This window comes from Lygodium microphyllum, chromosome 9, assembly GCF_053477565.2.
Source record: "Lygodium microphyllum isolate KBCC chromosome 9, Lygodium_microphyllum_v1.1.10, whole genome shotgun sequence".
NCBI lineage: Eukaryota > Viridiplantae > Streptophyta > Polypodiopsida > Schizaeales > Lygodiaceae > Lygodium > Lygodium microphyllum.
In genome coordinates this window covers 29,319,640-29,328,844 of record NC_141143.1, presented here as the reverse complement: position 1 = coordinate 29,328,844, position 9,205 = coordinate 29,319,640, and the positions used below count along the sequence as shown (strand labels likewise).

The 9,205-nt window shown below is 45.5% G+C and overlaps 1 pseudogene; it reads left to right on the top strand.

The window, feature by feature from the left end:
- The first annotated feature begins 435 nt into the window (after window positions 1-435).
- On the top strand, window positions 436-2,822 carry LOC148030906 (cytochrome P450 71AU50 pseudogene; annotated as a pseudogene).
- Window positions 2,823-9,205: the final 6,383 nt, after the last annotated feature.

The following is a 9,205-nucleotide window of genomic DNA, read 5'->3' as shown; positions in this document are numbered from 1 at the left end:
TATTCAACTCATCACCTTTTCGAGCTTGTGCAATCATTCCTTTGTTAGATTGTTCACAGAAAAGGGCATAAAAGGGGCGCCAAACATGATAGACTACTACCAAAGTGGAATGGAGGTAATGCAAATGTTTTCTCAAAGCCCGTGGGATTTGTAAATTTGTGGGGATTTCCTCCTAACCCGTTGGCGGAAAGCCAATAGAAGCGCGAGCAATTTGTAGATCCCTCATGTTGAGCTCACCGGGAGAGAGCCCCCGTGGGCCTCTGATCAAAGTGAATCGGAGACTTTCGCTTATTCTCACGTTCCACTACCTATCGGAATGTCGATGACTACGGGACTGGACCGGGTCTCCCATCGACTTGCATGTCCAGAGATGAGACGAATATAAAGGCACAGTAGAGAGTCCGTGACAACGCGGTACCTTAATGTGACAGCAGGAGGCAACTTCTTCGTTCACTCTGGTGGGAGATTGAGCATACTGCTTTGTTCTGCTAATAGTAAGGCGTCGCCCTACGACGCAAATATACTACATTGCTAGCGCTGTAATAGTAGTAAGCATTGGAGAGAGGGAGCCCGAGAGAGAGGGGTCGAGAGAGAGAGGAAGGATTACAGATGGCTTATTCGTGGGCGAGCACCGTAGTCACCGAGATCGCTGGGCGCAGTACTGCTCCCTGGAGCATAGCGCAGGTGCTAGCTGTCGGCGCGGCTCTAGTGTGCACTGCGGTAGCAGTGCTGCTGCTGTACACCAATAGCGTGTGGACACCATTCACAAGGCTGCGCCAGTCGGGGCAGAGGAGGGTGCGGCTGCCGCCCCCGCCGCCGGGCGCGCTGCCGATCCTGGGGCACCTCCACCTGCTGGCCCGGCGGGACCAGCTGCCGCACCAGGCCCTGTACCAGCTGGCGAAGAAGAACGGCCCGCTCATTTACCTGCGCCTGGGGTCGGCCCCGACGATCGTGGTGTCGTCGCCGGAGCTGGCGAGGGAGGTCCTGAAGACGCACGACATGACGTTCGCGACGCGGCCCTGGACGGCGGCGGGAGAGCACATCTTCTACGGCTGCACGGACATGTTGTGCTCGCCCTACGGCCGCTACTGGCGGCAAGTCCGGCAGATCTGCGTCCTGGAGATGTTCGGCCCCAAGCGCATGAACGAGTTCAGGCCCGTCCGGGCTGAGGAGATGGCGGCTGTGGTGCGCTCCATCCGGGACGACGCCGGCGCTCCCTTGGAGCTCCGGTCCAAGCTCTTCTCCATGCTCTGCAACGTCATCTTCCGCATGACCATCGGCATGAACGCCCGCGAGCTGGCCTCCGTCGTGCCGGGCGTCGACTTCTCCGAGGTGGTCATGTACAACCTGTCGAAGCTCCTGGGGACCTTCAACATAGGCGACGTCCTGCCTTACCTGCGGTGGCTCGACCTCCAGGGCTGCGTCCGCGAGATGAAGGCACTCTCCAAGAAGAGCGACGCAGTCCTTCAAGGCGTCCTGGACCGCCGCCGCGCCGATGATTCTCGCCGAAGATCATCCTCCGACGACCACACGTCGGGGACATCGCCCAATCGCCGAACCGACCTCTTGGATCTCTTGCTCTGCCTGCAGAGCAGCTCCGCCGACAGAAAGATCACGGACGACAACGTCAAAGCCGTCCTATACGTACGTAGCACCTCCGTCCCTGATCATCTCTCGCTATGATCTGCCCTTGATCTCTTTGAGGTGTTCCACGCATGCATGCATAATAAGTCAGAAAAGAGTGGCTGATAACTAGGTGTTAGGCTTTTCCTCTTGATGCATTTGCCTGCTCGTATGATCATACGACGGACGCCTAATATCGTTCTCAATATCGAATGGGGTTACTTAATGTGCTACCACATGCAGGACATGTTCGGCGCTGGTGTCGACACGTCAACCATCACGGTTGAATGGGGCATGGCGGAGCTACTAAAGCACCCCAGCGACATGGACAAGCTACGGGCCGAGATAGACGCAGTGGTGGGGAAGTATCGGATGGTGGAGGAGTCGGACCTGCCGAAGCTGCCCTTCCTACAGGCAGTGGTGAAGGAGACAATGCGGCTGCACCCAGGAGGGCCTCTCATGTTTCCCCACCTTTCCACCCAAGCTTGTGAGATCGCGGGATTCCACATCCCCGCCAACACTCGGCTGCTGGTCAATGTGTGGGCCATCGGCAGGGACGAGGCCTCCTGGCACAGGCCATCCGAGTTCTGCCCAGACCGCTTTGTGGGTAGCAGCTTTGACGTCAAAGGCCACCACTTCCAGCTTTTGCCCTTTGGGTCCGGCCGCCGCGGCTGCCCAGGGATGCCCCTAGCTATCACCGTCGTCCAAACCGTGCTCGCCACCCTCGTCCATGCCTTCGACTGGTCTCTCCGAGACCCGAGTTACCAATTAGATATGTCCGAGCTCTTCGGTGTCACCATTTGCATGGCATCTCCCCTGATTGCGGTGGCTACACCTCGGCTAGCAGACCACCTCTATCCCAGGACGTAAAACTGCGGAAAGGCTACTCACGCAAGCCTCCACCTCTGCACATGATGATCTGTAAGCACCGCCTGAGTAATACTACCGTCCCCATCCTAACCACATATTTCTGATTGCATTACCTCTCGTTCCCTCAAACTCAGTGATACCCACCGAGTCGGGCCCGGATCTGCACTAATGGCCACAGAAGCTACGTCCTTAACGTAGAAGACGTGCAGGGGGGAGCTGGCCATGAAGCGAACTGACTGACTCTATGTGGGTCTTCCTTCCTTTTTACAGCAGTCCAAATGTTACACTGTCGCTCGCTCGCTCTCTCTCTCTCTCTCTCTCTCTATATCTCTCTCGTGCATGTAGAATAACTCAGCTTGCAGCCACAAATTTTATTCCACCGTGACTTTCATCGGAACAACAATTGTGAGTGGTCAAAGCTAAATGCTTGGCCTAGGTTAGGGTTTAATGGATTCGCGATCCACGTCTAACCAATGAGATCTCGTAATCTACTCTTGCAAAACATGGACCCTATCCTTGCCCGACTGAAATCGCATGGTGTAGACTTACTCATAAAGAGCTTTTCAATAGCGAATATAACTAGTGTTATTCCTTTAGGCGATTTGATTTCACCATTTAGGCTAAAAGTAAAGGTCCAAGAGTATAGAATGCCTCTATATATATGGCCATGTTTTACAATCAAAATGTACAATGAAATAAGCAACGAAAACTGAATATTCTAGTGGCATCTATATGAGCGTTGGAATAAATGTAAGAGAGATTGTTAGAAGGTACATCGGAAAATATGAATATACACTATAAGGGAGATTGGGTTAGTACACAGAAAGATAGTTGCATTTTGTGAATTATGAAAAGAACTTACTGGGGCATACATTTAGCAATGGAAACTCCCTTTGGGAGTCTAAAAGATTAAACTCTTAATTAAGAGTTAATTGGCCTTGGTTTCCAATTGAGAAGTCGACGACTTTAGGGGAGACTATCTAATTCTGTATCTTGGCGATCTGATCACGGATTCCTGCGCCGCGAAGCCAGGTGATTGAAAGAGGGGAAATCCTACTTCAGACTTATAATCTTAGATCATAGCAGTACGTTGAGGCTCCAGATTTGGGTATTGAGAAGAAGACATGGCTATGGCTTCCAGAGCAGACCATAGACTTCAATTCTTGTTCCATGCTCTTCAAGAATTTCTCTTCAAGACAAATCAAATACTTCGTAGGTGATTTTGGAGCATTCTCTATCTTGATACCAAATTGTTTTTGCTTCTAGGAGGGCACCATTTTAATAATCTCTTCCTTTTCATCAAGCGACAGGCAAAGAAGAGGGGGTATTTGTCTTTAGAGTGGTAATTAGAAGTGGTTATGTTCTTCTATTCCCCATTTCACTGCGAGCATCCGAGTCCTGAGAGAGTTTTCTTTTCTACATCTTTATCATTTTTCTTATCTTGATTCTTTGGCAGTTTATCTTCTATTGGCGATGCAACAAAAAATGCTTGAGATTCTCAGAATAGTAAAATTGACGTTTTGAAGCTATGATTTCTAGTTATTGAACCATCAATGCACGAAAATAAAGGCAAAGCGTAAGAGAGATGAAGAGAATCCAAATGCAGCTAAAAAGACTAGAGGGGGTGAGTTTGTTACTCCACCTACTGCAGGGCCATTTTCGAGACCACAGCCAGAACGACAAATGGAGGATGCTCAAAAGAAAGAAAAGAGGTAGGAACCTAGATAGAGAAAGTAGCCAGGATTTAGATTAATGTCCGATATTGAGACATCTATGGACATGAATAAAATCTTTAATGATAAGATACTTGGCAGTGAGGTGACTTTTACTATTTCTGAGGTTTTGGGCATCTCGAAAAGAGAGTTTCAAGATCAGTTCCAAGAAGTCCTGAAGAGGAGAAGACATACATTGCCTACTACTGATACACAGAGAGTTTTGATTGGGGAGTTGGATAAGGATGAGGTTATGGTTGAGAATGCTTTTGTTTTTCCGCAGACAAAGAAGAGAGTTCAGCCTATGCATTATGCTGAAACTAATGAGCCTATCTTGGTACCGCGTAGTCACTTTTCACGCAGTCATTGGGCTAGGGCAACTACAGAAACAATGGTAAAAATTGGAGAGAAACAGGTGCCTTATGTTTCTTTGGTGGATCATGATTCAGAGATTAATCTCATAGTTCGTGGAGTTTATGAAAGTAATAGATGGCTTATGGATGCAGAGCATGGGTGGCGTATGAGAGCCGCCAACAACACTGCAGGTGATTTGTATACTGCTTGTCCCAGTGTCAGGATTTCTATTGGAGATGTAGAGGAGGATTTCCATTTCTTTCTGCAGGATTCATGCTCTTACCCCATAATCCTAGGATAGCCATTAATTCATCACAGAGATGTGCATGGAGATGAAAGTAATGGATGATGGATTTGCTTATGTACGGATTCGTAGTAAAGATGGTATGAGAGCAGTCCAGTTTATGACTGTGTGTGTAAATCATGCGAGAAACAGGGATACTCTTCAAGATGCACCTTTGCCCACTATGAGGGATTCGGGTTTTCATTAGGTACCACTGTTCTGCGAGACGACGGTGGTACACAGCAGAGAAGATTGGAGTTCTCGCCTCCTGGCAATAGTGTTTTCTCCTCCAATTTTGTTAGAATTTCAGCAAATAGTTCGATGAGTTATCAGAAGATTTCTAAGTTGCCTAGAGCTGCCAGACAGTACATATGCAGGAAGGAGAAAGATTTAAAAAATACAGGTATTTTAGAGGATGATGAGCATATAGATGGGATGCATGATAGTATGGTTTGTGCAGATACGATGATAGAGATGGAAAATATGCTGAAAACTGATATGCAGAGTTGTCGCTGTAATGTATTAGTGCAGTTCCTGGACATGTTTCATGAAATTTCAGATTTTGTGTCACAGATAGAGTCAGAGGCTGAGGTGACTGAGCAAAAAGTATTGAGAGCTGAAGAAATTCAACAAACAGAGTTTTCGGCTGATTATGATCAGCCTACAAAGACATAGAGGGCTGAAAACTTTCAGCCAACAGAGTTTACTGCTGAAATATTTCAGCATCCAGAGTTTAGGGCTATTCCTATGCAGTCCATAGAGCAGAGGGCTGAGTATATTGAGCCGACCAGAGGGCAAAATTATTGATTTACAGTATGATTTGAGTAATGCAGAGGATCATAATGAAGTCAGGGTTAACACGAAATACAAGACTATGGATAAGAAGGTGAAGTCGGTAGTTGGACGGCTTCCACCTGACAATGATCAGCAAATAGAGAGGGCTGCCAAGTAGCCAATTTTGAGGAACCCAGAGCATATAGGCCATAAATTTTCAGTAGAGACTCTTGCTGAATTAAAAATTGGAAATGGTGATTTCTTGCTACCCTTAGAGAAAAAATGCTTTCAAGATATGCTTGAGCAACATGGAAGGGGGTTTGTTTTTTTCTCGCATGAGATTGGATGTGTGAATTTAGATGTTGCCCCTATGGTGATCTTTACTATTTCACATATTCCATGGAACCTCCGACCTATTCTAGTGCCTAAGGCACACCTGCCAAAGCTAGTTGACTTGTTGAATGAGAAAATCAGGATGGGAATCCTAGAGCCGTCATCTGCACCATACTCAAATAGGTGGTTTATGGTTCCAAAGAAGAATGGTACTCTCCGATTTATAAAGGACATGTAGCCAGTTAACAAAGTTACTATCAGGAATGTTGGTATAGGTCCGGTTGTGGATGAGTTTGCAGAAGCATTTGCTAGACGTGCCATCTATTCTTTAGGTGATTTGTATTCGAGATATGATCAGTTTCAACTGGCTTTGGAAAGCAGGGACATAACCACTATGAGAACTCCTATTGGGCTTGTCAGGATGTGTACCTTGCCTCAAGGTGCCACTAATTTTGTTGCACATATGATGAATGCCATGCATAAGGTCCTTCGTAAGTACATACCTCAGCTTACCATGCCCTTCTTGGATGATGTGCCCATTAAGGGATGTGCAGAAGAAGAGAAGAATGAGAGTCTAAATGAGCAGGGATGCAAATACTTTGTGGCTGATCATATTTCAGCTTGTCAAAAGATTTTGGCTAGGTTAGAAGAAGTGAACTTGACACTATCAGGGCAAAAATCTATTTTTGGAGTAAATGAGGTTGTCATTGTTAGACATATGTGTGGGTATTATGGCAAGAAACCTTCACTTGAGAAGGTGGATGTTATAGGCAAGATTACAGAGTATTGTTCTACCACTTCAAAGGTACGGAGATTCATTGGAGCCTGTGTGTTTTATATGATTTGGATACCCCATTTTGCACACATAGCAAATCATTTATATCAGCTGCTTCGAAAGGGGCATAAATTTTATTGGGATGAGAGCCACACTAGAGCCATGTGAAAATTGAAGAAGTTATTGCAGATTGCTCCTACTCTCAGGAAAGCTGATTATAATTGCGGAAGGCCTATTGTATTGAAAGTTGACACTAGTCCAATTGGCATAAGTTGGGCTGTGGGTCAAGATGATGTAGATGGAAACATGTATGCTATTCGGTTTGGGGTGAAAGTCCTAAATGAGAGACAGAGGAGGTATCCACAAATCAAGAGGGAATTACTGGGAATTGTTACGGCTCTCAAATGTGACAAGGAGTGCTTTATTGGAGTCCCAATTGTAGTAGAGACAGATTGCTTGCCATTGATAGGTATGATTACAAGTTGCTCTACTCAGGATATAGCTATGCTGAGATGGATTGCATACATCAAGTCATTAAAACTAGAATTTAAACACATAGTAGGGAAGGATAATCCAGTGGCGGATATGCTGTCTAGAGCCACATATGATGATGAGGAGACACTACTTGCAGAAGAGGATGATGCAGAAATTTCAGTCGCTATGGTTGATCATGTTTTCCATGTCTATCATATTGTGGCTTTCATAGAAGAACTCTATGTTGGAGATTGGTTGCAGATTGGCAAGTACCTTAGTACACTAAGAAAAAGAGATGAATGGACAGATGAAGAGTTCAAGAAGATCATAAGAAAAGCCTATGGTTATTTTCTCAAGGACGGATTTCTTTGGAAGCACCCGAAGAAAAGAGGTGGATTACCCTTGCGGGTTGTCTACAATAAAGAGACCCAGTTACAGGTGATGAGAGAGTTTCATGATAGTCCTTGGGCTGGTCATATTGGAGTGTGAGCTACTTATGAGAAAATTAAGGAAAAATATTGGTGGAAAGGCATATACAGAGATGTTTCTCGCTTTGTAGAGACTTGTAGAGATTGTCAGATGTATTCCATAGTGCGTCATCAAGATGAGCTTCATCCGATCTATCCGCTATGCATTCATTATAAGTGGGTAGTTGACTTGGTTACTATGCAGATGGGTCTATGGCAGATGAGGTATATTGTTTTGGCCAGAGAGGATCTTACCAATCATGTTGAGGGTAGACCTTTGAGAACGAAGGCCACTAGTGCAGTGTATAAGTTCATATTGGAAGAAATTTTCTGCAGGTATGGTTGTGTTGGTAAGATCACTGCAGATCGTGGTGAATTAGATGCAAATGAAGCTAGGGAGTTTTTCTCTCAACTAGGAATCAAGTTGACTCTAACCACAGCATACAATCCAGAGGGAAATGGAAAGAGTGAAAGAGGACATCCGCCGATAGTGAAAGCATTAGCCAAAGCATGCAGAGGACGGATTGGAGAATGGCCGAGACTTCTACCATTTGCTTTGTGGGCTGATTGTACGACTCATAGTGTTACCACAGGATATATGCCTGCAGAGTTGATGTATGGTCAGAAACCGGTTATGCCGGACTGAGACTTGTGCTTTGACTTGGTTAGTTTTACCTTGGTAGGAGGATTTGACGAGAGAGGAGCTCTTAGCTCTTTGGATCCGGCAGTTGGAGAGAAGACCAGAGGATATTCAGCTAGCTATGACAGGTTGAAGGTTGCTAGACTTAGAAATAAGGACGGGTTTGACAACAGGCATCACTTGTGGCCTAGAGCAATACAAGAGGGAGACTGGGTATTAGTCTTTGATAGCAGCTTTGAAAATCAGCATACTACACTTCAGAAGATAGTGAAAAGATGGTTTGGGTCGTACATAGTCAAACATGTCTTTGACAATGCAACATATGAGCTGACACAATTGGATGGGACAGTGCTTAGAGTGCCCATTGCAAGAAAAAGAATCAAGATTTTCAAGAAAATAGATGATGAGGATTATGCATTGGAAGAATTTGCAAGACAAGAGCAACGAGAAAAAACTGCAGTAGAAGAGACAAATGATATGACAGATAAGCTTGCTAATATACCGGAAATAGTCAATGAAGAGATTGATATGTTCATGGATCTTGACGACAATGATCATGGGTAGTTGGCCCATCCAAAAGATGCACAGGATTAGAGGGGGTGGATGTCACAGTGCTGCACATCCAAGGTGTGAAATCCACCAAAAAGTTGTGTGTGTGACATTTGTTACTTTAGGTTTTGTGCTTTGCCACTCTATAATTGGTGAAAGAAACACAGATGCCATAGAGAGCTTTGACACTCTATAATTGGTGAAAGAAACATAGATGCCATAGAGAGCTTGAAGACTATTGTAGGCAATCATGAGGAAAGTTTTGATAATGGTTTTGACATGAAACCAATATCAGAGTCAAATCTATTAGTATAGGACTCTTGCTTTGTTTCAGATGCAAGTACTCATGAA